Source organism: Giraffa tippelskirchi, chromosome 12, assembly GCF_054371585.1.
Source record: "Giraffa tippelskirchi isolate mGirTip1 chromosome 12, T2T-mGirTip1v1.2.pri, whole genome shotgun sequence".
NCBI lineage: Eukaryota > Metazoa > Chordata > Mammalia > Artiodactyla > Giraffidae > Giraffa > Giraffa tippelskirchi.
Genome location: NC_137286.1, coordinates 127,617,962 through 127,645,070, shown reverse-complemented (window position 1 = coordinate 127,645,070; position 27,109 = coordinate 127,617,962). Strand labels below are relative to the sequence as shown.

The window sequence follows — 27,109 nt, the reverse complement described above, 5'->3', positions numbered from 1 at the left end:
ACTTGCTAAGACAGTAGACAATAGGGAATTATATAAAATACCCAATTAAAACAAAGGAAGGCAGAAGGGAGCTAACAATAGGTGTATAAAAAGTCATATATTTTAAAAAAGTGGACTAATAACATCAGAGAATGGAGAATACTACATTCATTTTTCAAAAGTATAATATGTTGTTTTCAAATGATAAGAGTGAGGAACAGATATATACAAAGGATAGACATACACTCATAGTGGCTTAATAAAGAAAAAATAAAGTTGGAAAAAACTATTTGAGCCAATAGGTATTATTTGGGACAGGAAATTTTATCACACCATAATGCATGATTTATTTAGATATTTTTATAGTTTTAAATATTTCTTTAAAGTCTTAACCTAAAAGGTAACAATAAAGTATGTTGCAATTTGACAAATCTCCTGTCTTTCAACACAACTCACACAGTTAGATAAGAAATAAACAAATATAAGTATCAACTGAAAACATTTTAATTAAATGATTTTGATTGAAAAACATTCATAGAAATCAGCAATGTGAAAATACACATTTCCAAGCAAGAAGTCATGAATTATGTATGGAAAATAAAAATATATATTTGAAAATTATGAAACCAATTCTAAACTAATTTCAGTAATTCATTCATTAAAAATAGTATGAATGATTAAAAGGCAGACACTTAATGATAATGTAGCTACATCAATAAAGACAAGATCAGTAGATGTGCCTCCTTGATACATACTGGAGGCCCCCAAGAACGTAGAAGCCTGAGTGTCAAGTCTCAAGTGCTAGCAGTTGTTGTGCCTTAACTGCCTTAAGGAGAAGGCAGTGGCACCCCACTCCAATACTCTTGCCTGGGAAACCCCATGGACAGAGGAGCCTGGTAGGCTGCAGCCCATTGGGTCGCGAAGAGTCGGACACGACTGAGCGACTTCACTTTCACTTTTCACTTTCACGCACTGGAGGAGGAAATGGCAACCCACTCCACTATTCTTGCCTGGAGAATCCCAGGGACGGTGGAGCCTCGTGGGCTTCCGTCTATGGGGTCACACAGAGTCGGACACGACTGACACAACTTAGCAGCAACTGCCTTAAAAATTCCTGATCACAGCTGATTAAATAAGCTTCATTTCAAATATGACACCCGAGGCATGGCTTTGGTTGCATAATAAGTTATTGCAACTATAAACTATTTAAAAAGAGGACAGATTCTTATTAAACCTGTGCAAATAACCTGGTTGCCATGGAAATACAAACTCTCAACAAGTGATTCCAAATTCTGGAGGAGTCAGGTAGGAAAAAAAAGATAAATGGTTCATTTCTATTTATAATAGCATGGTCTACTATTGCTGTCTGTTTATAATAGCATGGTCTACTATTGCTGTGAGTTATGGACAGTTTCAGAGAAAGGTGCCCCTTGTATCCAGAAAAGAAAATGTTAAGACATCAACAATGTCTGAAAAAACAAAAGCTGCAGGCATCCCCTATTGGTTCATTTATTTCTTTGCAATTAATTTTTGTTCCATTGGGTCTTGGATTATTAATGGTCCCTTCTCGGTTGATGTTCTGGATATTCTGATTCAGACTAATGGTATGGTCTTAAAACTACTTAAGTGATGTCCTAAGAAGCTATACCAAAGAACCTGGCACACTCTGTTTCCAACAGGACTGTGTGACAGTCCTTTGTTGAAGATGCCTTCTGGCAAGCAGCTGATTAACAAGCATTTTCATGGAAGCACCCCTGTAAAAACAAAACAAACAAACAAACATCTACCTGAAAGTAGACAACAAGACTTAAAGTGCTGTACTTAAATTATGGTTGATGGTTATCAAAAGCAAAAGATCTGTTGAGAACTCATTACAAGAATAATGCAGTTGACAAGGGAAATTGTTTTCTATGAAATATCAGTCTAAAAGTTTTAGACAAAATATTTATAAGTATGATTAACTATATTTTCAAAAAGTGAATATATCAAATTTATAAAAATGGATAAGCATAATACTTACAAAGAAAAATTCTTAAATGTAAAATATAGTAATTGTGAGAGACAGTATATCATTAATATATTAAATACATAGCATATATAAATATATGGGCTTCCTCAGTGGCTCAGCAGTAAAAAAAATATCCAGCTGCAATGCATGAGACTTCCAGAAGATGTGGGTTCAATTCCTAAGTCAGGAAGATGCCCTGGAGTAGGAACTCACAACCCACACCAGTATTCTTGCCTGGGAAATTCCACGAATAGAAGAAACTGGCAAGCTCCAGCCCCTGGAGTTGCAAAAAGGCAGACACGACTGAGCGACTAAACAACAGCAACATTGCTAGAATATACCAAGAATATATCATCAAATAAGGAAATTCAGTAAGATGGAGTGGGTCATACACACAGACACATAAATACATTTGTTGGTGTATTAATGAAGTTTCATTTATTCATAGTTTAGTGATGTAAATTCCCACTTAAAAACTAATGGCCTAGAGTATACTGGATTCAAAAAAATAAAGTGATGATCAAGTTAATATTTTTAAAAATAATTAAATTTATAATTGATGACACTAAAATGTTGCTATGTAATGCGAGAAGCAGCATCAACACTTTGATATATGGAAACATATTGAAAATGTACAAACTGACATAACTCGAGTAACTTTCCAGATTCTTACCAACTGAGCTATCAGGGAAGCCCAGTGACTTCCCATGCAGCATAAAATTCTGAAATACTTATTTTACCAATCACATTTAACTTAAGAAAGGCTGAGCAGCACATCTGAATTAATGAACACTCTCAAGAAACTTATCAATAATAATAAATAATCCCAAGTGCAACATGCATGCTCAATCATGTCTGATGCTTCACAACCTCATGAACTGTAGCCCTCCAGGCTCCTCTGTCCATGGGATTATCCCAGGAAGAAAACTTATCAATATCAATAGTAACATATCAAATAAGCCTATTTCTATCATCTGTCTTTTTTAAAAGTAAAAAATATTTTCTATTGCCCCAGGAGCTGGAATTCTGAAAAACAGTTTTGGTCCAAAAGATATTATTTAGAATATGAATTTGAAAAGGCAAAATATTAAAATTTGTCAGGAAGTTCAAATATTTGATTCAGTAAGAGCCTAGTTTATTAAAAAGCAATTCTTAGCTACCTATTCAACGAAAATGACAACAAAAGATATTAAAAGTAAATATAGGAGGCAACATGATTGTAAAGAAATGAAGCTCATTCAAAAGTGAGAAGTCTGCTTTCTCAAATAATATGATAAAGTCAACATAAAACACAGGAAATTAAACTAAGTCAAAAGATTATTGCCTTTTATGCAGATTATTCCAAAGGTAAAGAAAAACCATTTATAAGCTTTTATTAAAATAATATCAATAATCTGAGACTTTTTAAGAAAAAATTGATGGCAAGAATATCTAATAATATTTAATACTAAAGTTCTTGAAAATTTTATAAACTCATCAAATCTTAGACATCTTTGACCTAGAAAAATAAAAATCCATTTCCATGAATCTTATACAACTTTATATATCTACTTAGGTTTGTTCTACACTTTTTTCTGACTCTGGGACAACCAGTCATTTCTCTTTAGGGCAAAACTACTCCGTGTTTTGTTATTTTTTTCCCTTGACAAAAAAACAAGAAAGCCCACCACCATGTTCTTTGCATACAAAGTTGTTCCTTTCTTCTACTAATACTTCCATTCATATATATTATATATAACTTATACCACAGTATCTTCTTTCACAAGAAAACTTAGAAATGGATAATTGTGGACTGTCATACATCAGCATTTTATAGCAGACTGGAAAGCTTATGAATATACAATTCACACATTTTTATAGACACATATGTCACCTATATTACAATTACTGTAAGTAACAAAAATGAATAAGGACACGCACCAACCCAAATAAATGTACTCTATAAGAGATAAAAAGTACATCATTTTTTAACATTACAAAGTTTGCAAACAGATGGTGCTTTTATATGCAATTACATATTGCCATTTTACAAATAAATTTATAATTTTATGAAAGACTATTCAAAGCAGCTACTCTAAATTCTTATGAATTTGACATTATATTTTTAAAGTCAGTTAATGGAGGATTTTCCAAGGCAATCTGAGTATAAAATATAATGTTTTATGTTTTATTCTTTTTAAGCAGTGATGTTTTTGCTAAACCACATATAATTGTTATCTATTCAAAGCCAAATATCTGCAAATAGCTTTGGTATGAGAAAAACAGTTAACTACCAACTACTTCATGAAGCTTATCTGCAGGATTTACAAGCGTTTCTGTATTTTAAAATAATTATGTAAGAACCCTAAAAAACTATCAAAAATATTATTTTAAATAATTTTATTACTTTTTAAAAGCAAGCATGTATATTTTTCAAAAGAGAATTCCATTAATTCATGTTGTCACCAAGGTACAAATGAATCTCAAAGGAAATATTAGAATTAATTTTTTTCAAGTTTACTGCTGAGAGGTTCACAAGCCATATCTAATAGTCTGTCTTGGGAATAATCACTGGTAATGGGTATCCTAGGGAAATTATTGCCTGCTGCTGTGAATTAGGAGTGCCACAGGTGGTGTGCATCAGTTGGAATGGGTTGGAGGAGAGCAGTAGTCTGAGCCAAAACTGCTTAAGCTTGATTTGTGGAATCACTGTCTCTGGATGCTTCAGACATAAATTGGCTACTTACAGCAATGAAATTTTTTTTCTCAAACAGAACAAAATGGTGCATGTATAAACAAGACACACATTGACCATCATGTTTTAGATACATGACAGTGAAATACCTTCAAGTTGTGAAAGAAACATACTTCAAGGCAGATTTCTGAGTGAATCTAAACTGTTTTAAATTAAGGTTAACAATGGATATGACAAGTCTCTGGTTTATTTTGCATAGATTTATTTATTTATTTATTTTAAGTTCAAGTTTTTTTATTTCACTTTTTTTAATAGCAAACTAACTGTTAATTTATTATTTATTTTAAAGACATACTAGAACTTATACATCCAAATGTGTGCTGTAGTTTTCAAAGTAGTCCCTTTGGGAATATTTATATTTATTTTTATTATATTCCAATTGCCCAGAATATTTTTATTTATTTTTATTTTTTCAAGTAAAAATAATTTTATTTATTTATTTTTCATTTTATATTTCAATTTTTTTATTTTCTGTTATGGGATAATCACTTATAATCACTATGTGATTTTGGATTGCATTTATTTTTATGACCCTTGCTTCTAACATGGCGTTTATTTCTGTTATTTTTTTCTGGGCTATCATTTTTTTTTTTTTAATTTATTTATTTTAGTTGGGGGCTAATTACTTTACAATATTGTAGTGGTTTTTGCCATACATTGACATGAATCAGCCATGGGTTTACATGTGTTCCCCATCCTGAACCCCCCTCCCACTTCCCTCCCCATCCCATCCCTCTGGGTCATCCCATTGCCCCAGCCCTGAGCATTTGTCTAATGCATCGAACCTGGAATGGTGTTCTGTTTCACATATGATAATATACATGTTGATTTAAAATAATCATTAACAAATTGCATTAATTGGTTACTGGTATGTCCTCCTATTACATTTCAGGTATCCAGTACATTTATAAACAGCACTATTTGACTCTATTATTGTTGCTATTTATCACCCTAGTTGAAGAAAATTTATGACTTATCACCAGTAAATTGCCTTATTATGGTCTGATAGCTCACTATATATAAATATCTGGGGATTGTTAATTGACTTTTCTTTATAACAATAAAATTAGGATTATTTCAAATATTTCTAAATGGATTTGTCTTAATTCTATGATTATAAATTATTTTCAGAGAAAATATTTTAGATAACTATCAGGTCAGTCTACTAATTTAAAGTAAATAAATGTAAAGTGCCAAATACAGTATCCCTATGATTGTTGATAACTTTACTTGAAATATAAAACTTTGAATTAGAAGAAATAATGAATACATACACTATAATATTAAAACTGAAAAACTGAAGTAGCTATAGACTGAAAAAAAATAAAACAAAAAACTAGGTAAGGTGTTGATTCCCATTTACCTCTGCCATTATATCCAATCATGACAAATTAATGCAAAACTAGCTAAATTTTGAGGTCTAAGATAATTTTGGACTGCTTTCCAAAGATAAACTAAATACATTTGTGAAAGGAAACTATTTCAAATGTGATTTAAATAAAACAGGAAAATGAGAATGTTAGAAGAAATTCACAGGGCTGAGCAAAAATTCAAAATAGAGGGAAGAAAAGGTTCAAATCCCATGAGTGATTTTACTGAATTGCTTCCCATGCTATTTGGTAAAACTGATACATAATGAGTCATTTATGTGACCCTCTTACATGCTGGAAAATGAAAATAAAATTCTTGGCATTCAAATAACTTGCTGTTAAAAACGTTTGATTATTTGAGATTAATCTGAGTTGTATAAAGTCAAAATAGATGTAATAAAACCAAAATGTACTGAGATTTTTTAATAAGAAAAACCCCAACTTTTTGAGACAATATTTTTTCATAGGGTAGTTAATGCAGTTTCTCAGAAGTGCTTACAAGTACTACCTCAGCTATAACATGTTTTAGTCAACATTAGTGAAAGATCTTGCAGGGATTAAACCTGAATCTTCTGTGTCTCCTGCATTGCAGGTGGATTCTTTAACCATTGAGTCACTGAGGAAGGCTTAGGAAGGAACAAAAACTTTCAAAAGAAAATTTTTTTTATTATTGTAATGAGAACTTACAAACACCATGGGGTTTAATGGTAATGTTCCTATGAAATAATTGTAAATGTTTCCATAAAAATAAATTATAAAAGGATATTAGTAAGGTAATTTTAGATATATACTAATTTTTCAGAGTCCAGTCAGAAAGAAACCTTTCTGAGTATTTATTAATAACAAAGGGAATTTAATGCAGAGAATTACGGATGTGGTAGCTTAAGAAGGTGAGTCAGTGTTTGTGAAGCAATTCAGACACAGAAGTCAGGATACTTCTTCAATTCTTAAGATGGAGGGACTGATAGAAGATGGAGTGTTACAAGAGCCCAGAAGCCAGAGTCATTTGCAGAAGCTGAAGTCATGATAGACCTATCTGGAAGGAATTATGCTGTAGACTAAGTTCTTATATTGAAGTTCATATGAAAACCCAGATTCATATGTTGAATCCTAGTCTCCAATGCAGTAGTATTTGTGCATGCATGCTAAGTTGCTTCAGTCATGTCCAGCTCTTTGCAACCCCATGGAATATAGCGCGCCAGGCTCCTCTGTCCATGGAGGTTCTCCAGGCAAAAACACCGGACTGGGTTGCTGTGCCCTTTGAACCCATATCTCTTACGTCTCCTGCATTGGCAGGTAGGTTCTTTCCTGCTAGCACACCTGGGAAGCCCATTTGGAGATGGAGGCCTTTGAAAGATCATTAGGTCATGAGAATAGAGCCCTCCCAAATGGGATTAGTGTCTTCACAAAAGAATCCCAGAGACCACCCTTACCCTTTAAGCCGTGTGTGAACACAGGGAGAAGACAGTCATGCATGAATCAGAAAGTGGGCTCTCACCAGATACTGAATTTGCTGATGCTTTGATCTTGGAATTCCCAGGCTTCAGAACTAAGAGAGATCAATGTTATTTAAGCCACTCGATGGTGGTATTTTTATTATAGAGTACCCACCAGAGACAACCTACAACCACAGAACTTTCCCAGTTGTTAATACTGCTAGAGATGCAATCAAAGGCTAAGAAGAACAGAGAAATCCATGGATGCCCCCCTTCCTCATATTCCACAACTTCCCACACTTGCTTTCCATTGACCTAACACTGCCAGATGCCAGCTGAAATGTCGGTTCATCCTGAGATACAGCACAGAGCAGAAGGACAGGACTGTTACTGAGGAAAAAGAAACACAGCTCTAGCAGAGGTATAAAAAACACACAATATTAGGAAAGGTGAAAAATAAATTTAGATAAGGTAGTAAAGGCAAGCTTTTCTGAGCAGATATTAAGGTGATTCCAGTAAGATTTTCCAATTTTTACTTAACTGTTCTTACATTGTTGGATTGGTTCAAAATTCTAGTCTCAGAAACTGTGCTGTAGATGAAGCTAATTTTTTTTCTTTCCTCAATTCCTTCCTCACATAGAATTGCTGAGTCAGCCTACTAAGAATCTTTACATATGTAATATAAGAGCATTTAAAAAAAAAATTAGCAGTTTACACTCCCAACAATCTAGGAATGTGTCAGATTTCTAAACCTTCAGAGACATTGGATATTTTGATCACTGATTTATATATGTGCAATTCAGTTCAGTCACTCAGTCGTGTTCAACTCTCTGCGACCCCATGGACTGCAGTACGCCAGGCCTCCCTGTTCATCGTCAACTCCTGGAGTTTACTCAAACTCATGTCCATTGAGTCGGTGATGCCATCCAACCATCTCATCCTCTGTTGTCCCCTTCTCCTCCTGCCTTCAATCTTTCCCAGCATCAGGGTCTTTTCAAATGAGTCAGTTCTTTGCATCAGGTGACCAAAGTATTGGAGTTTCAGGTTCACCATCAGTCTTTCCAATGAATTGGAATATTTACAATTGAGAGCCAAACCCTACTCCAGGTATAGAAAATACCCTATGACCATAGAAAATTGAAGACTCTATTAAAGAAATATTAAAATAAATTTGGAAATTCTGTTTCAAGGTTCTGAAATAAGTTGGTTATAGGATATTTATCCAGTTCTGAAATGAAAATGTTAAAGGATAGTCCTCCATAAAATGACAGTCCTAAGCTTTGATTATGAATTACTTCTAAAATTCACTCTAGAAAGGACATCTCTTTGGGGTAAGTTACAAAAGAATTCCCTGGAGGCAAAGAATGGTACCAGTCTAACTCATCCACTTTGTCAATATCAGTACAACTAGTATAGCACTATTAGTAATTTTTATTCAACATATTAGTGGTAGATTCCCTCTTATTAGAGGATGGCTAAGGATTTGATGAGACAAGCATTTATTTCCCTCAGCAGTGAAAGCTTTATGATTTGCTGGCTCCTGCAGATTTCACCAATAACTACAGTTGACCTTTATCTCAATGTAGAGCTCCCTATTCATCCGTAGTGAAATGTACCATGTTGGTAATCATTTTCTTTTGAAATCATTTTAGTTTGTCAAAAGGGCAGGTTTAAAGAGCAGGAACAATCCCCCTTAGAGGCTATAGATGGCCTTTCACACTATCCAACCTTTTACTTACAAAGGGCTCTTTAAACTCCAAGTTTCACACCACCTGCATCAAAGAGAGCATGAAACAATGCCATCCGTCAGTCATCTCTTTCCAGTGGTTGAAGGGACTCTCCATTATGAACTAACTGCATGTTTGAAAATAAGCCTGCAGAGATAATGTCACTAAAGTATGTCCTTAAAAGGAATTTCCTAATAAATTTGTCATATCGTTTAGATAATATTACTGCCTAAATTGATAAAGCCACATATATTCAGAGGGACAGAATGTGTTATAAATTCAAAGGACAGTCATTGCTCCAATTTTCTAATTCAAAAATATTTTGTCTTAAGGATACATGTTTGTAGCTTCATTTTCAGTTTTTGATCATCACAGTGTACTTTTTCAAACAAATTTGAAATTTTTTATCTTAATGAAAGTTTATTCTCACTGTGAAAATAAGGACAATTACTTGGAGAAAATTTTACTACTAGGAAAAGGGGATGGGAGATAAAGCTTGTGTGGGGTTAGGGAAAGCTACTTACTATATACTGTCTCTTTCAAACCGATTACATAGAAAAAAATGGTAAAAATATAAATCCCATCCCTCAGATACTGTGTTCCTACTCATGTTCACCTAGAACAGTACCATTTTACTCGCTTTCATTAACTTGTCAGATTAAGAGTATGATTGAGGGTTCTGTCTCATATGTAGTATGATCAAGAACTGAGATGGAATTTCACTTGGGGGCAGAGTAATATGCACATATCAAGTCATGAAGTCAGAATGACCAGGTAAGTGTATGAAGTCATAGGGCCAGTTTAGGATGGGCCACAGAAGGACTGTAGACACAGGCAGAGAAGAAAGGGATCTGTATGAGCTTTAAGACTTGAGTAGAAGGATTGGGGCCAAATTTTACTAGTGTGAATTACACTCACTATATGAGAATTAACTGTAGCTTTTAATTTTGTTGTTGTTGTTCAGTTGGTCAGTCATGTCTGACTCTTTGCGACTCCATGGACTGCAGCATGCCAGGCTTCCCTGTCCTTCACCATTTCCTAGAGCTTGCTAAAACTCATGTCCATTGAGTTGGTGATGCCATCCAACCGTCTCATCCTCTGTTGCCCCCTTCTCCTGATGCCCTCAATCTTTCCCAGCATCAGGGGCTTTTCTAGTGAGTTGGCTCTTCACATCAGGTGGCAAGTAACTGGTTTGATCTCCTCACAATCCAAGGGACTCTCAAGAGTCTTCTCCAACACCAAAGTTTGAAAGCATCAATTCTTCGGCATTCAGTTTTCTTTATGGTCAACTTTCACATCCATACATGACTACTGGAAAAACCATGGCATTGCCTATAGGGACCTTTGTCGGGAAAGTGACGTCTTTGCTTTTTAGTGTGCTGTCTAGGTTTGTCATAGCTTATCTTCCAAGGAGCAAGCATCTATTAATTTCATACCTGCAGTCACAGTCCGCAGTGATTTCAGAGCTCAAGAAAATTGTCTGTCAGTGTTCCCACTTTTCCCCATCTATTTTCCATGATGAACAGATAAATTCTCCTTCATTCTGAGAATGCATTGACATATACATTGTACGCTAAGGATCCATATATGTGCCATATGAACATATCAGAGATTATACTTGGAATTATGACAAACTTTTGAGAAAAACTTAAAAAATATTTTTATGTAGGTAACTTGATTTATAAGATATACATTTCATGTGTACAGCATTATATTACTACTTCAAGGTGCTTACCTCCAAAAGTTTTATTTCCATCTATCACTGTACACTTGATCCCTTTTACTCCGTTCACCCCCACCTCTTTGATAACCAGTACTCTCTTTTCTATGTGTTTGTTTTTGTTTGGCTTGTCAATTTTATTTATGTTTTCAAATAATTACCTTAGTTTTGTTGATATTTTATATTGTCTTTTTAGTAATTTATTTGTGTTCTGATTTTAGTTTTTTCTTCTACTAACTTTAGACTTCACCTGCTCTTATTTTTCTTGTTACTCTAGTTTAAGGTTAGACTGTTTGAGATTTTCTTGTTTCTCAAGGTAGGATTTTGTAGGTTGCCATCTTTTTTTTTACCTAGCTATTTTTAAAATTGTCATTGACTTTTGACAATTTTAATATGTGTGTCATAGAGAATGGCTTTTTTGCATCAAGGTAATTAGATGTTAGCTTGCTGAATTTTTATATCTAGTTTCTTTCCCAGGTTTGCACATTCTTAGTTATTATTTGTTAAAATAAATTCTCTGCTCTTTCCCCTCCCTTCTCCCTGTAAGATACCCAGATATTCCCTTCCCTAAAAGTGTCAGAAAGACCTTGTAGATTTTCTTCATTTTTTTTACTTCTTATTTCTCTTTCTTCTTCTACATGTATCCTTTCTAGCTTTCTCTTCAAGCTCACTAATTCTCTTTTACACAATATGCTCTATTTCCAATGCTTTCTAATACATTCTTCATCTCATTTATTAGTTACTCAGTTCCAGAATTTGTTTGGCTTTGGAGTTTCAATCTCTTCGATAAATTTTCCCATTTGTTCATTAATTTTATTCCAGTGCTCATTGAATTGCCCTTCTGAGTTTACTTGTAGCTTAATGAGTTTCTTCATGACACATATTTGGAATTCCCTATCATCAGTTACACTGCAGTATTCTGTGATTTTAAGTTTGGTGTCTGGAGAATTGTCCTTTTCTTGCTGTGATACAGTGTTACTGTGGTTCTTCATGGTTCTTGCTGAATTACTTCTCTGCTGGTGATTTGAAGTTTATATTGGCAGTTGGACTTTTTCTCTTGCTTTCCAGCAGATGGTGCGATAGCATAAGGTTTTAGTTTCTCTTAGCTGTGCTGTCTTCGGTTGGAGAGTGGCACTTTGCATCCACTACTGTCTCTGTAAGAGGTATGACTCCATGTCTTTGTCATCACTTCTTGCCCTCTGGGATTCTGGCTGTGTTGCTTCTGCCAGAGCCACTGTCAGTCACCAGGATGGTGGGCTATATTCCCTTGCCTCTGGAATCCCCTGAGTTGCAGGCAAAGTCGCCACTGATTGTGGGGTAACGGGGATATTTGGAGGGGAGCCAGTGCTGCTCAGAAACCTCTACAATGCCTGTTATTTTAAGGTTTGAAGGCTCCACTACTGTGGATGGAGGTCAGGAGCCTGGGGGTGGGCATCTCAACATCTGAGCAGATGGGATCCCAGGACCCCATTGCCACTGCTACCCTAGTTATCCGTGGCTGTGGTGCCACAGAGGGTCGGGGGCCAGAGTCATGTGTGCTGCTTACGTTGATGCTACTGGGTTCTCTGTAGCTGTTGGCTCAGTTGTCATGGTCAGAGGGACGAGACTGCAGACACTTACTCCATGGTTCCCTTGGTTGTATCTCCTCTGTGTGTTCCAGTTTACCCATCTTTACAGGCACTGATGTGTGGAATTCTCCAGCATCCTGGTGTGTTGTGTAGAGGAACCTTTGTTAAGCTGTGTTTTTTTTTTTTTCTGTTCATATATTGAAGGAATAGAAAAAGGTAGCTTTCCACTCTACACACTGCTGACTTCACTCCTTCAGAAGAGCTTCTCAAGTCAGTAAAGATGGAAATAGAAAATTCATTTACAATTAATTCATAAAAATCACACCTTTTTAATGGAGTTTAATACTAAATAATAACACTGGGATAAAGTGAAATCATCCAAATCTAGAGTTTGTCAACAAAGATCACGTAAGAATGAAGCACTCACACTATTTCAGCAAATCTACAGCCACATGAGGAAAAACATCACAGATGTAGAAATGTACAATATAGTTTAACAATCACTATGTAGAAAGTATATATATAGAAACTATAAAGCACAGCTGTCATGTAACTAACCCCATTTTTATTGGTCATTCTCAAAAAACATTTGAGCAGATACTCTAGAGTTGACTCCCATTATACTAAGACAATGTAAGTCAAATTGCAAAAATATGTTAGAAGTTATTTCCTGAGGTTTATAACTAACCCCACTTAGATGTTGCATATTAATACAGATCATATTGAATTTTATCTCTAATTCACCATGCTTAAATGAACCATCAGTGTCATATTTCAAAATATTTGGTTGATCATCAGTAAATGTATTTACATGCAGATGTTTTAATTGTGAATAAATTATCCAGGTAGAAAAAAACATAAATCCTATGCATATGACAGTGATAATATTCTTATGTAATAATTCATTTTTTATTAATATATTTATACATTCATTCCAAAATATTTATTAGGCAGCTGTAAGATTATAAGCGCTTTCTACAAGCTGTGTGCAAAAGAGAAATTGTCCCTGACCTCTATGGAATTTAGGTGTAAAGGGTAAAGTGCATAAAATAAGACACAAATAAATGTGTATCAATGCATATTTTGAAAGAGATTTATTAAAAATGTACTTTAATGTCAGTGATGATAGAAAAATAGCCATCCTTTGTTCCTACAATGTGTTGGCTTCGATATGCTTTACTGAGTAATCTGTCCAAAGAGGCTGAGATCAAATTCACTGACTTTGTTCATGCAGTATTAAATTAAGGCAAATATCAACAGGATTTCAAGAAACAGAATGTGGCCATACTACAATCTTGACTTCAACTCTTCCTCTCACATAGAGTTGCTGAATTTAGTAAATAAAAATACAGACTGTCTAACTTGGATTGCACATAACAGTTGGTTAATGTGAGAATGCATCCTGTGTTACACAGGACATACCTATGTGAAAAAAAAAAACTATTTGCTGTTTACCTGATATTCACATTTAAATAAACGTTCTGTATTTTATCTGGTAAACACATCTCTAGGGTCTCCAAACTAAAGTAGCTGCACATATCACATTATCATTTGGTCCTACCTTAGGCATCCAAGTGAATTTCTTTTTAAGTTGTTCTTATCAATCTTTATCTTGGTCCAATGTTTTAATCCAGTATATGTTAGCAATGCATAGACTTTTCCTTGGACTATAAGGAAATCTAGGGAAATTCTATCCTCTGTTAAAACCATGAACAGAAAATTAAGATTAACCTGAATGAATTCCATGGCCAAGTTAAGAGCATTAATCACTTCAGCCAAAGAAAGGTAAAAAAGTAGATCTGTCTTGGAGAGATCTCCATGTTTATCAGAGATTCTGTTGTGATGCTTCTTTCAGTCCCTTATGACCATTCTTGAGGTGCAAGTCACCATGTTTTTCAAGGAAGGAAGGAAATGAATTTCTGATTTCCAGACAAGAAATACAGACCCAGGAGTATTCATGCTATCCCTGGAATGAGAGAATCGATCAGTCTGGAGAAAGCCTAAGTGTTACTGTTAATCACTCAGTCATGTCTGACTCTTTGAAATCCCGTAGACTGTAGCCTGCCAGGCTCCTCTGTCTGTGGGATTCTCCAGGCAAGAATACTGGAGTAGGTTGCCATTTCCTTCTCTAGGCAATCTTCCAGACCCAGGTATAGAAACTGTGTCTCTCATGTCTCCTGCATTGCAGGTGGATTCTTTACCACTAAGCCATGAGGGAAGCCCCAGAGAACCCCTAAAGTGATATGCAATCATTCAGGAGACATAGATTGGAAATACCTCACATGGGACCTTCTAGACAGGTGGTAGGCCTCAGAGATCCCTGTTCAGTTAATAATGGAGTCTAGTTCTTGGATTTAGAAAGCATGTATACTTTGTCTTGTTTGCTCACATATTCAGCAAGGCGATTTTTGTTTGCAATGGAATGACATGCAAAGGAGTGATCTGACAGGTGTCTTGTAGATATGCAGAGACTCGGGCCATCACTTCCTGTTTATGAGAGACTCCTTGGGAAGGCTAGGCAAATGGTGGTCATATCATGATCAGAACTGTCTGGTAGGGGATGAAAGACTTAGTGGTCACTATAATTTGAGATGCATGAAACACTGGAAAAATTTCTCCAGATGTTTTCCTTAATAAGGTGCAATACACAAAGATCACTCATGCCCTCCCTCCCTGTTTCTGTCAGGGTCTAAGATATTTCCTCTCCATTGACAAGTCTGCCGTTCCTCTAAATCACTAAATTTATTTGTCGCATTCAAATAGCTAGTTTTTCAGAATCATCCCCTACTTGGACCCACATTTGGTCTGGATAGATCAGTTATGATTATTTGGAAGGGCGTTTCTATAAATCATTCAGAGATCCATTGTGACTAGTGTAGGAGCTCGGCGAGCAGTGCACTCAAGATGCTGTCTTCATGATCTGAGACCATTCAATCCACCAAGAGACTCAGGGGCAGAAACAGAATTATGTTTGAATCTTGTAAGGCCCCTTTAGGCCAGGCTGCCACTGGTAAGATGTATCAACCAGGCCAGTTTGGGGATGATGTTAAATAAAAGGTTGCTATTAAATACAAGCTATCCTAGGCTGAAAATTTGGAATCCCAGATTTTCAAAACTGACTTAGGTAACTCATCACCAATTTTGTTCTAATAAATTATTAGGAAGGAATCTGGAAATGAATAATCTCTGTGAACATCCAAATTAAATGACTAAACTGCCTGAGCTAGATATGTTAATGGAGTTCAAGTCAGGGTTCGTTTTAGTTGCTTTTGAATCATGGAGCATGGCAGCTTCCTTGAAAACTTTGACCATGACCATGGCTGTGTCATTTTTGCAGTGAAAGGCATACACCGATCAGATTGAAAGCAGCACTGGTTGCTGAAAGCATGACTCATTCCTTTCAGGGCTATAATAATATGCCAGAGTTAACTGGTCAGACTAAACCAGTAACACTATAACCTAGAAAACAAGTCTGTAGCAATGAGCTTTAAGAAGGTGTAAAAGTTCTGATGAAGTTTTCTGTCATGACTCAACAGGGACCATGTGCCATACAGTGTGGCCTCCAGCGCCACAGCAGGTGGCTCACGGGTGAGAATCTCAGTGCTATCTAAATAATTCTTATCTTCAGCCCTCCACCCAGAAAAACTTCCCCAGCTCTAATGTTTAAATCAGACAAAAACTGAATAAATGTTATAACAATGTGACAGCAAAATGCTCCAGATTAAGATGGAATTCTCAGACAAGTCAGCTTTTGGCAGGAGTTGCAATTCTTAAATGTACTGTTAGATCTTCCATCAAAAACTGTCTTTTGTGTCCAGTTTGTAATGATAAGTTCCTCATGTATCTCTAGTCACAAGAGGCTGCCATTGGTGGGCCCAGATGTATGCTTGAATTAGAATTGATTGTTTACAGGAGAAGTGCCAGAGCTTGGGAAACTTGACATTTTGTAATGCCAGTTAACATGCCAACTCCTTGGTCAGGGGGGAGACATTTTTCTTTTATCATACAATAAATACACCTGCCCTTTGTGCCATAGGGACACATTATATCAATCATCCAAGGCCGTTTGCTATAAGATTTTTCTTGAAGAGATAGTTTGGTCCAAAGGCTTGCGTGTTATGAGAGAAACAAATGTTAGTAAGATGTGGAGAAACACGGGAGAGTCGTAGAGAATTATCTCCCCAAGTATCACTCTTTCGGTAACGTGAATGCCATAGAAGCAAGATTAAATGACTTATTAAATAATGTCTGTAGTTTATTGTTACGTAAAATGTGTTGCCCGTATCTTGTTACCCTGAGTATATTCATTATTTTCAGTATGCTTCATATACCAGAATCTTACTCTGGGTCTCTTGTTGTAAGGATTAAAATGGAAGCAGGTTGTAGTAGGTTCTTACTACAACTTAAATCGTGACACAGAAAATAGAAAAGCAATTAAGGAAATGCATACATCAGCTTGGAACATGATATTACCATGAAGGCTACTACTTCAAAATAAATCATCACATACACACAGCAGATCACTGAGCAAGGGTATCCTATCACAGTATTTCTATGTAACTTGTTACAGTCAAGAGTTTTCCTATTATTTTATACTCTTAGCATATATCATTTTATGCATATATATAGTTGTCCTGTATCTGAATTTCAAGTATGTGAGTTTTCACACTAGCCTTGTAATTTTATTTTGCTTCATATTTCATAACAGTTTCATACTTTAAGCAAATATAAAATTTTGAAATATAGCTCTGAGAATTGTTTAGAAATGAAAAAACTTAACTATTATGTTAAAATGATTTAATATGGCTTTTGTAGATAGGAATATAGGGTGAGAGTGATAAATTTCTTATAAAAATTGAAAAGTATTTTGATAACATTAACAGTAGCTAATATTTATTGGTACCTTTTAATGTTTTATGTACATTACTATGTATTTCTCATCTTAATTATTTACCACAATACTATGAATTAGCTGTCACTTGTATTTTAAAAATGAGTAAACTGGGTGTATAGTTAGATGAATCAAAAGATAGATTAGTGGGAGGGCATATGGTCAAATGTACAGGTGAGTTGGGGGTAAGTGAATATATGTGTGGATTTGTAGACAGGCAGATAAATGAATGGATGGCTACAAGGACAGATGGATGAATGCATAGGTTGGTGGGTGGATGGATGGGTGGGTGAATGGATGGGTGGATGTCTAGGGGAGTGGATGGATGGATGAGTGGGTGGGTGGAAAGAAGGAAGAATGGAAGAATGGGAGAATTTCTGGGAGGGTAAATGGTGGGGGGCAGTGTGGGCACATAGATGGTGGGTGGGTGAGAGTAGATGGATAAATTGATTCTTCTCAAAGATGTTGTATCTTTAAGTAAAGTTGCCAGTTGGTGGTTCCCTAGCTGAGTACAGCAACTAGCATGTCTTACTTGACTCACTCTGTGCTCTTAAACATTGGCTGTCAGTCTTAGCTAAGCATTAGAATCAATTGGGGAACTTACAAAAATCCTCCTGCTCAGGCACCATCACCCACATCAATTGTGTCACAGTCTCTGGGGATGACACCAGATGTCACTATTTTTTAAAATTCTCTCATGATTTGAATACAGCCAAACTTGAGAATCAATATAAGTACAAAGGAAGAAAATAAAGTAAATGAAGAGATTAAAAGGCTTTTCAAATGTAGTTTTGTGTGACTCCAAAGTGAAAGTCGTTCACTTCTGTCCGATTCTTTGCGACCCCATGGACTACAGGGTCCATGGAATTCTCCAGGCCAGAATACTGGAGTGGGTAGCCGTTCCCTTCTCCAGGGGATCTTCCCAACCCAAGGATTGAACTCGCCCTCATCGCAGGCAGATTCATTACCAGCTGAGCCACCAGGGAAGCTCTTGACTCCAAAATGTATGCTAGTAGTGCTTATATATATATATATATATATATACATATATATATATATATATGTATATATATATATACACACACACACATATATATACACACATATATATATAAATTAAAAAAATTATATGATTTCAGTAAATATAAATATCATTTTTCGAAATATTGCTTAAATACATTTTCTTTCATTCAATAGTTAATAATTCTTCAAACATGATTTTCATGCCACATTAATCAACATTTATTTTCATTTTAGTAAACAGAAAAATCATGCAACCTAAATAAAAATAAAAAAGTAATTTCTAGAGTAACAATTATAAGAACAATTGCCATTTCAGTGATGCATGGCTCAGAAGGAATCTTTAATGCACCTAAACCTTAACTGCCAGAAACTGTGTTTCTCAGGTTAAGTATCAATACAGAGAATCTGATTTCCAAACATGGATCAAGTATCCCTCTGATTTTAACAGCTGGGAAACTAGGAAACAGAGAGGAAACATAGATGCTAGGCAAGCACTTCTTTACTTTGATCAACATCGTCATTCAGAGAAAGGCTGAGTAGATATTCCAATAATGTCTGTTGTATAGATATTCATGTAATATAGAGCAAACTGAGAATAAGCAAATATGGATATCATCAGAAGTATTCTATAAAAATGTAACATAGTTGTTTTGAAATAAGAGTTTCAGTTGTTATCTCTCAACTATTGCAGGAAGACAAGATTGTTTAAAAGTAATCTTGTAGTAAAAGAAATATGTCTACAGGCTGTATTCAAAAACGAGTACAGGTGATTAAAGGACTGAGTATCCATGATCTTAGGATGCCCTCATGCTGCCACTGAACCAACTGCAATGTCTACATTTCTATTTCAAAACAGACGATTAAAAAAAAAAAAAAAATGGGCCAACTGACTTCAATGGAATTGTTTTGTATCTTGGATGATCAACTGTATCCTGATGTTTCAAATCTCCAAATATAATCTGTGTCTGTCTGCTCATATAGATCTGAAATAAATGGATTTTTAAAATTTTGGAAAAATGATAAAAATTACTATCAAATATGTTGTTATAATCCTTGTATGAGTCAAATGAATTGAATGCTTATTTTAGGACCATCCTATCTGGATTCAAGTATTTTTTCTTCTTTTGCCAATATGTTTCTTTGGACAATATATAAATATATATTATAACTTTGTGCCTGAGGTTCTTCATCTCTAAATTGGGATGATAACAGTACTATTTTAAAGATGTATTGTAGGTACAGATTTTGTTTCTAAAAAATTTTCACTATAAAGTAATTATTTTATTTCCTGAGAAACTTTGTGGAGCTTCTAGTTCTTAGAAACTGAATGCATTTAATCCAACTATATGCATAAGAATAGCTTTTTTCAAATTCAATCATGAAGACTAGAGAGTAAAATGTATAATAACTCTCATGGTTCCTCGAGGAGAGGTATATTTATTTTGATTGACTGAATCTCCCAGAAGGCATAGCAGAACACTGAATTCATTTGCTCAATTTTAAGAAGCCCTCAACAGGAGGGATTTTAAGAATTTCCCTCTTACTTTGTAACTAAAAAAGTAACTTGGATGGGGAAAACTTGAATTCCTTGAACACTTGACTGGAAAACCTGAGATCACAAATGAAACAAGTAATCAAATTTGTTCCTTAAATCCTGCTCCAAAATTATTGCTTAATTATTAATCTTTTGTAGCAAACATACTGGTTTAAAGAAAACTGAGAAAAGTTTGTTTTTCTCCATGCTATAGGTTCAGTTTCTATAATGTAACCTAGTACATGACAGGCACTTGGTAAATATTTGTCAAAAAGATAAATTAATTTTTGAAGTTCCAAGGTTTTATAAATAAGTAGAGCATGTATTATTGACTATGCCAAAGCCTTTGAGTGTGTGGATCACAACAAACTCTGGAAAATTCTTAAAGAGATGGGAATACTAGACCATCTGACCTGTCTCTTGAGAAACCTGTATGCAGGTCAGGAAGCAACAGTGAGAACTGGACATGGAACAACAGACTGGTTCCAAATACGAAAAGGAGAACGTCAAGGCTGTATATTGTCACCCTGCTTATTTAACTTATATGCAGAGTACATCATGAGAAATGCTAGGATGGTAGAAACACAAGCTGGAATCAAGATTGCCGGGAGAAATATCAATAACTTTAGATATGCAGATGACACCACCCTTGTGGCAGAAAGCGAAGACGAACTAAAGAGCCTCTTGATGAAAGTGAAAGAGGAGAGTGAAAAAGTTGGCTTAAAGCTCAACGTTCAGAAAACAAGATCATGGCATCTGGTCCCATCACCTCATGGGAAATAGATGGGGAAACAGTGGAGACAGTGTCAGACTTTATTTTTTGGGGCTCCAAAATCACTGCAGATGGTGATTGCAGCCATGAATTTAAAAGATGCTTACTCCTTGGAAGGAAGGTTATGACCAACCTAGATAGCATATTGAAAAGCAGACACATTACTCTGCCAACAAAGGTCCGTCTAGTCAAGGCTATGGTTTTTCCATTGGTCATGTATGGATGTGAGAGTTGGATGGTGAAGAAAGCTAAGCACCGAAGAATTGATGCTTTTGAACTGTGGTGTTGGAGAAGACTCTTGAGAGTCCCTTGGACTGCAAGAAGATCCAACCAGTCCATCCTAAAGGAGATCAGTCCTGGGTGTTCATTGGAAGGACTGATGTTGAAGCTGAAACTCCAATACTTTGGCCACCTCATGCGAAGAGTTGACTCATTGGAAAAGACCCTAATGCTGGGAAGGGTTAGGGGCAGGAGGGGAAGGGGATGACAGAGGATGAGATGGCTGGATGGCATCACCGACTTGATGGACATGGGTTGGGGTAGACTCCAGGAGTTGGTGATGGACAGGGAGGCCTGGCGTGCTGCGATTCATGGGGTCGCAAAGAGTTGGACACGACTGAGCGACTGAACTGAACTGAACTGAACTGAGAGCATGTATTAGAAAGTCCATTTATAAACAGCTAATTTCAAGTATAAATTTTCAGTAATCCTTACACTTCTTTCTTTGAAGTCTACATTTTTTATCATAAAAATATAATAATAAAATTAGTAAAGGGCTTATGTTTCATAAGTTTTAAATATATTTATACACATATGCAGATATTTAATTAAATTTATGGACAAATAAAATATGTTGAAATCGTTTGCTGAAAAATCATAAAACATGCTGTGGTATTTTACACAATATTCACAGAATATTTGGTCCATGATAGCATATATTTAAATATTATGCTATTGAATATTTATGTAGAATATTCCTGACAAATTTTAATACTGACCTTTTTTCAGAAAGCAAAAAATTAAATATCTTACATGCTAATACTATAATTTCCAAGTAGAATACAAATATTATTTTAATGTCAATTCAGTGGTTCATTGTCATGATTATTCTTTGAAATGAGATAATCTTTGTAAAACATTATTAATTATTACTAAATTAATTTCATGAAGAGCCACAGCAGACAACTCAAGACAGTATGGATTGAAAACATGTTTGGAATATAATTTTATTTATTTTATATATGTGGGTAATAAAATGTGTAAAAAATACTTTCTACTACAAGGAAAGCTATGACTAACTTAGTGTATTAAAAAGGAGAGGTGAACTCTGCCCACAAAGGTCCATATAGTCAAAGCTATCGTTTTTCCAGTTGTCATGTACAGATGTGAGAGTTGGACCATAAAGAAGGCTGAGGACTGAAGAACTGATGTTTTTGAATTGTGGTGCTGCAGAAGGCTCTTGAGAGTCTCTTGGACTGCAAGGAGATCAAACCAGTCAGTCCTGAAGGAAATCAACCCTGACTATTCATTGGAAGGACACATGCTGATGCTCCAATACTTTGGCCACCTGATGCAAAGAGCCAACTCATTAGAAAAGACCCTGATACTGGGGAAGATTAAAGGCAAGAGGAGAAGGGGATGACAGTGGACTAGATGGATGGATGGCATCACCGACTCAATGGACATGAATTTGAGCAAACTCTGGGAAACAGTGGAGAACAGAGGAGACTTGTGTGCTATAGTCCACAGGGTCACAGTCTGACATGACTTACTGACTGAACAACAATGAGAGCCAGGTCAACCATATGTTATTATTCATAACTATACAAATATATTTATTATACTTTTTTGAACACTCCTTCAAATAAGATAACAAATTATTAGCAGTATATAAATAAATAAAGATAGGTTCTTAGGTTATCTGACTCTATATCCTCACTTTGAGGAAAATACACCCAAAAGCCTGATAAATACTGATTGATCACAGCAGGTTTTGACTGTAAGAATCAGCTTAGCAACATGTCTGGCTACAAAGGAATATGAAATTTAGTGATTATCCTACATGATGTACCATTAATGTTTACTTGTTAATATTAATTTCCCTGTCCTACAAATATTATCACTGCCTCTGCAGGATACAGTGTGTCCACAGTGGCCAGCTACTTGTCCTGAGGGAGAATGCCATATCAAGAACTCCAAGTCTAAGGCTGAACATTTCTCAGTGGAAATAATTAGATAAGTCATGGTAAGGGCAGCCCTTTCTATCTGACCATGGGTAGCTTCTACATTCCCTGCCATGACTGCCCTGTACCTTCCTGAACTTACAGCTTCTCCTTATGATGAACAGCTCAAAGGTGTAGTCGTTTGGTTATACTGTTATGTAATCATCACCTTCGTCTAGTTCCAAAATGTTTTCATTACTCCAGTAGAAAATCACATATTCGATTTGCAGTCAATCCCTACACATTCCTCCTTCCAGCCCCCAGAAACCATCTAATTGATTTCTGTCTCTAACCTATTCTGGATACTCATATAGGTGGAATCATACAATATATGGCCTTTTGTGTCTGTCTTTTATCATTTAACATAATAGTTTCAAGTTTCATCCACACTGCAGCACGTATCAGTACTTCATTACATTATTTGATAAGTAATGTTCCATTGTGTTGCTAACCAAACTTTTAGAAATTGATACCTGATTGAAATAAAAAAGGTGTTTTGGGGGGGATTAGGACTGCAGTCCAGATTTAAAAAGCACTTGAATTGTCTTCTGCCAGACTAAAAAATGGGGAAAGGCTTATACAGGCAAAAAAACCCCACAAGGTTGCAGTTAGTTACACAAATTGTTTATTAAGAATTATAACTGGAGGTGACAAGAAGTAAGAAGTAAGTATATCTGTTAAGTAAGGATCAGCTGGGGCCCATATTGTTGCATAGTTACAAGGGGAAACCTTGAGACTCTAAGGTTGAGGCTGGCAGGAATTCTGAATATGGCTGGTGGTGTCCTTATATCTGATACACTTCAAACAAAGTTGAAGTTCTCAGTAGCAGAGATGTGACAGGCCAGGTTTTCCATGGCCATCAGACTCTATTTGTGTATGACTGAATTGTGAATGGGCTTTCCAGGTAGCTCAGATGGGAAAGAAACTGCTGGCAATGCAGGAGACCTGGGTTCAATCCCTGGGTTGGGAAGACATCCTAGAGAAGGGAATGGCTAATGATCAAATTGCCAGCATTTGCTGGATCATCAAAAAAGTAAGAGTTCCAGAAAAAACGTTACTTCTGTTTTATTGATTATTCCAAAGCCATTAACTGTGTGGATCACAACAAACTGGAAAATTCTTAAGGAGATGGGAATACCAGACCACCTTACCTGCCTCCTGAGAAATCTGTATGCAGGTCAAGAAACAACAGTTAGAACTGGACATGGAACAACAGACTGGTTTCAAATTTGGAAAGAAGTACGTGAAGGTTGTATATTGTCACCCTGCTTATTTAACTTATATGCAGAGTACATCATGAGAAACGCTGGGCTGGATGAAGCATAAGCTGGAATCAAGATTGCTGGGAGAAATATCAATAACCTCAGATATGCAGGTGATACCACCCTTATGGCAGAAAGTGAAGAACTACAGAGCCTCTTGATGAAAGTGAAAGAGGAGAGTGAAAAAGTTGGCTTAAAGCTCAACATTCAGAAAACTAAGATCATGGCAACTGGTCCCATCACTTCATGGGAAATAGATGAGGAAATAATGGAATCAGTGAAAGACTTTATTTTTGGGGGCTCCAAAACCACTGCAGATGGTAACTGCAGCCATGAAATGAAAAGGCACTTGCTCCTTGGAAGGAAAATTATGACCAACCTAGACAGCATATTCAAAGCAGAGACATTACTTTGCCAATAAAGGTCTGTCTCATCAAACTATGGTTTTTCCAGTAGTCATGTACAGATGTGAGAGTTGGAATATAAAGAAAGCTGAGCGCCGAAGAATTGATGCTTTTGAACTGTGGTGTTGGAGAATACTCTTGAGAGTCCCTTGGACTGCAAGGAGATCCAACCAGTCCATCCTAAAGGAGATCAGTCCTGAGTATTCATTGGAAGAACTGAGGCTGAAGCTGAAACTCCAATACTTTGGCCACCTGATGTGAAGAACTGGCTCACTGGAAAAGACCCTGACACTGGGAAAGATTGAAGGCAGGAAGAGAAGGGGACGACAGAGGATGATATGGTTGGATGGCATCACTGACTCAATGGACATGATTTTGAGCAAGCTCTGGGAATTGGTGATGGACAGGGAGGCCTGGCGTGCTGCAGTTATGGGATCACAAAGAGTCAGACATGACTGAGCTACTGAAGTGACTGAACTGACTGACAGAATTGTGATTACTACATTATAATTTCAGTTTGTCATCAGTATGCGTATACTATTAAAGTAATTAAACAAGGAGAACATGAAATGTCTGTTTCCCTCCTCTAATCTGTCTTTACATTTGTCTTAGCTAAAATCTTAGACAGGTTGAGGGAAAATAATGCTTCCTCCCCTCCACTGGAAGATCTGCTTGTTATTGCCTTTCAGCCCCAGGATTTTCCCTCCAGTATAGCCAGGCTTACATTTCTAAAAGCATAAATCATATATTTCTTTTCATTAAAAGCTTCCAATAGCTTCCTATAAGTATAGAATCCAGTGTTTTCATTATATCTCTCAAAGTGCTAAATGATCTGACATCTATCCCCCCCCTTGAACTGATTTATGCAACACTAATGCTTGTGGCACTTTCAGCCACACAGACTATCTTCCGGTACCAAATCTGCCAGTACCTTGCTGATTTAGGCCCTTTACACTTGTTACATCTTCCTTCTTCCTTTTACAGTTTCAAATGGCTCATGCTTTCATGTCATCCATGTCAGAATTTCAAATTTTACTTCCTCAAAGAGACCTTCAATGATAACTCTTTATAAAATGGCATTCCATCTCCACCAGTCTCTCCTTTTTATTCCTCCAGTATTTAACAATAGTTGACATTTTTCTGTTTAATCATATTTTTCTTATTTATAACTTGTTTATTTTACCAGACCATAGCTCATGAGAGAAGGGACTTTATCACACTCTTATTAATAACTAAAAGAGTGACTGTCACATGGAAAATACCAAATAATTGTTTTCAGAATAATTCATTTACTAATTTTAAAACCACTCTTGAACTCTATTTCAATTTCTATAGGTAGAAAAAATTTTAAATCAATATTTATGATAAGAAATAGTATACTTAAAAGTGCAGCATTTTATTACTGACAACAAAATAATTGTCTCTAGACAGTTCAGAGAAAGAGAAACAAAATTGTTTTTCAGTTTATAATAATATACTTTTTTCACTTATAATAAAAAATGAAAATCTAAACTATAAAAGATCCTATTTCTTACCTGTTAGCATGGCAGAAATCCAAGTGCGACAATATGGGTTCTTGGTGAACGCTGAGGAAATAAGAATACACATAACGTTCATGTTGGGAATGCAAAATCATTTAACCCTATGAAAAGAAGTTTCCTAATAACTAGCCAGATTGTTTATACACATTTTTAATGGCATTTACTCTATTTGTAATGACTACAGAATAGCAAGAGCCCAAATGTGAAATGGCAATCCATGCTAGTATTCTTGCCTGGAAAATCCCATGGACAGAGGAGCCTGGCAGGCTACAGTCCATGGGGTCGCAAGAGTTGGACACGACTTAATGACTAAACCACTGACTAAACCACCAAATGTACTTCACTGGAGGCTGGATCAGATTCCTATGATACATTCATAAAACAATTACAAGGAAAAAGCACAACCATGAAACAAATAAATAGTTGTGTAAACTATTATGAAATGATAACCAGGATATTTAATTAAGTGATGAGAATAAAAATATAAATAAAGCAAAGTTTATTATGCTATAATTATTCTGAAAAAGTTAGCCATAAATACAAATTTGATTACAAGAATATGAAAAAATAAATTGTGAAATAAAAGAGATTTGGATGGAGGATACTATGACAGATGCTAGGCCTTTTTAATTATAGTTTTTTAAACAACTGTATACAAATTAATATTTTATGGAATTATATAAGTAAATTAAGTTTAAACTGAAATAACTAAAAGTTGAATGCAATATGTTACCCTACTCATATATCTAGTTGGTAATATAACCACAGAGAAGAGTTAGTCCAACTTACCTTAAAACATGTAATTTGATTTTATATACCTAATATGTCTTAGGGACAAAATAAGCTATAAAAATAATATCAAACTACTTAGAGTATGTATATTTTTGTGATACCTTTGGTATTATTTTTATGATAATT

At 35.6% G+C, this 27,109-nt stretch overlaps 2 long non-coding RNA genes across 2 annotated transcripts in view; one reads left to right on the top strand and one right to left on the bottom strand.

The window, feature by feature from the left end:
- The window catches only part of LOC145529439 (uncharacterized), a 284,079-nt gene that overhangs the window by 141,323 nt on the left and 115,647 nt on the right, over positions 1-27,109 (top strand). The window lies entirely within an intron of this gene.
- Positions 1,473-27,109, bottom strand: part of LOC145529435 (uncharacterized) — a 286,481-nt gene continuing 260,844 nt past the window's right edge. The window contains exons 5-6 of the long non-coding RNA XR_014071224.1: positions 26,186-26,236; positions 1,473-1,733 (exon numbers count right to left, since the gene is read on the bottom strand). This is a non-coding gene — a long non-coding RNA (uncharacterized LOC145529435). The remainder of the gene's footprint in view (positions 1,734-26,185; positions 26,237-27,109) is intronic.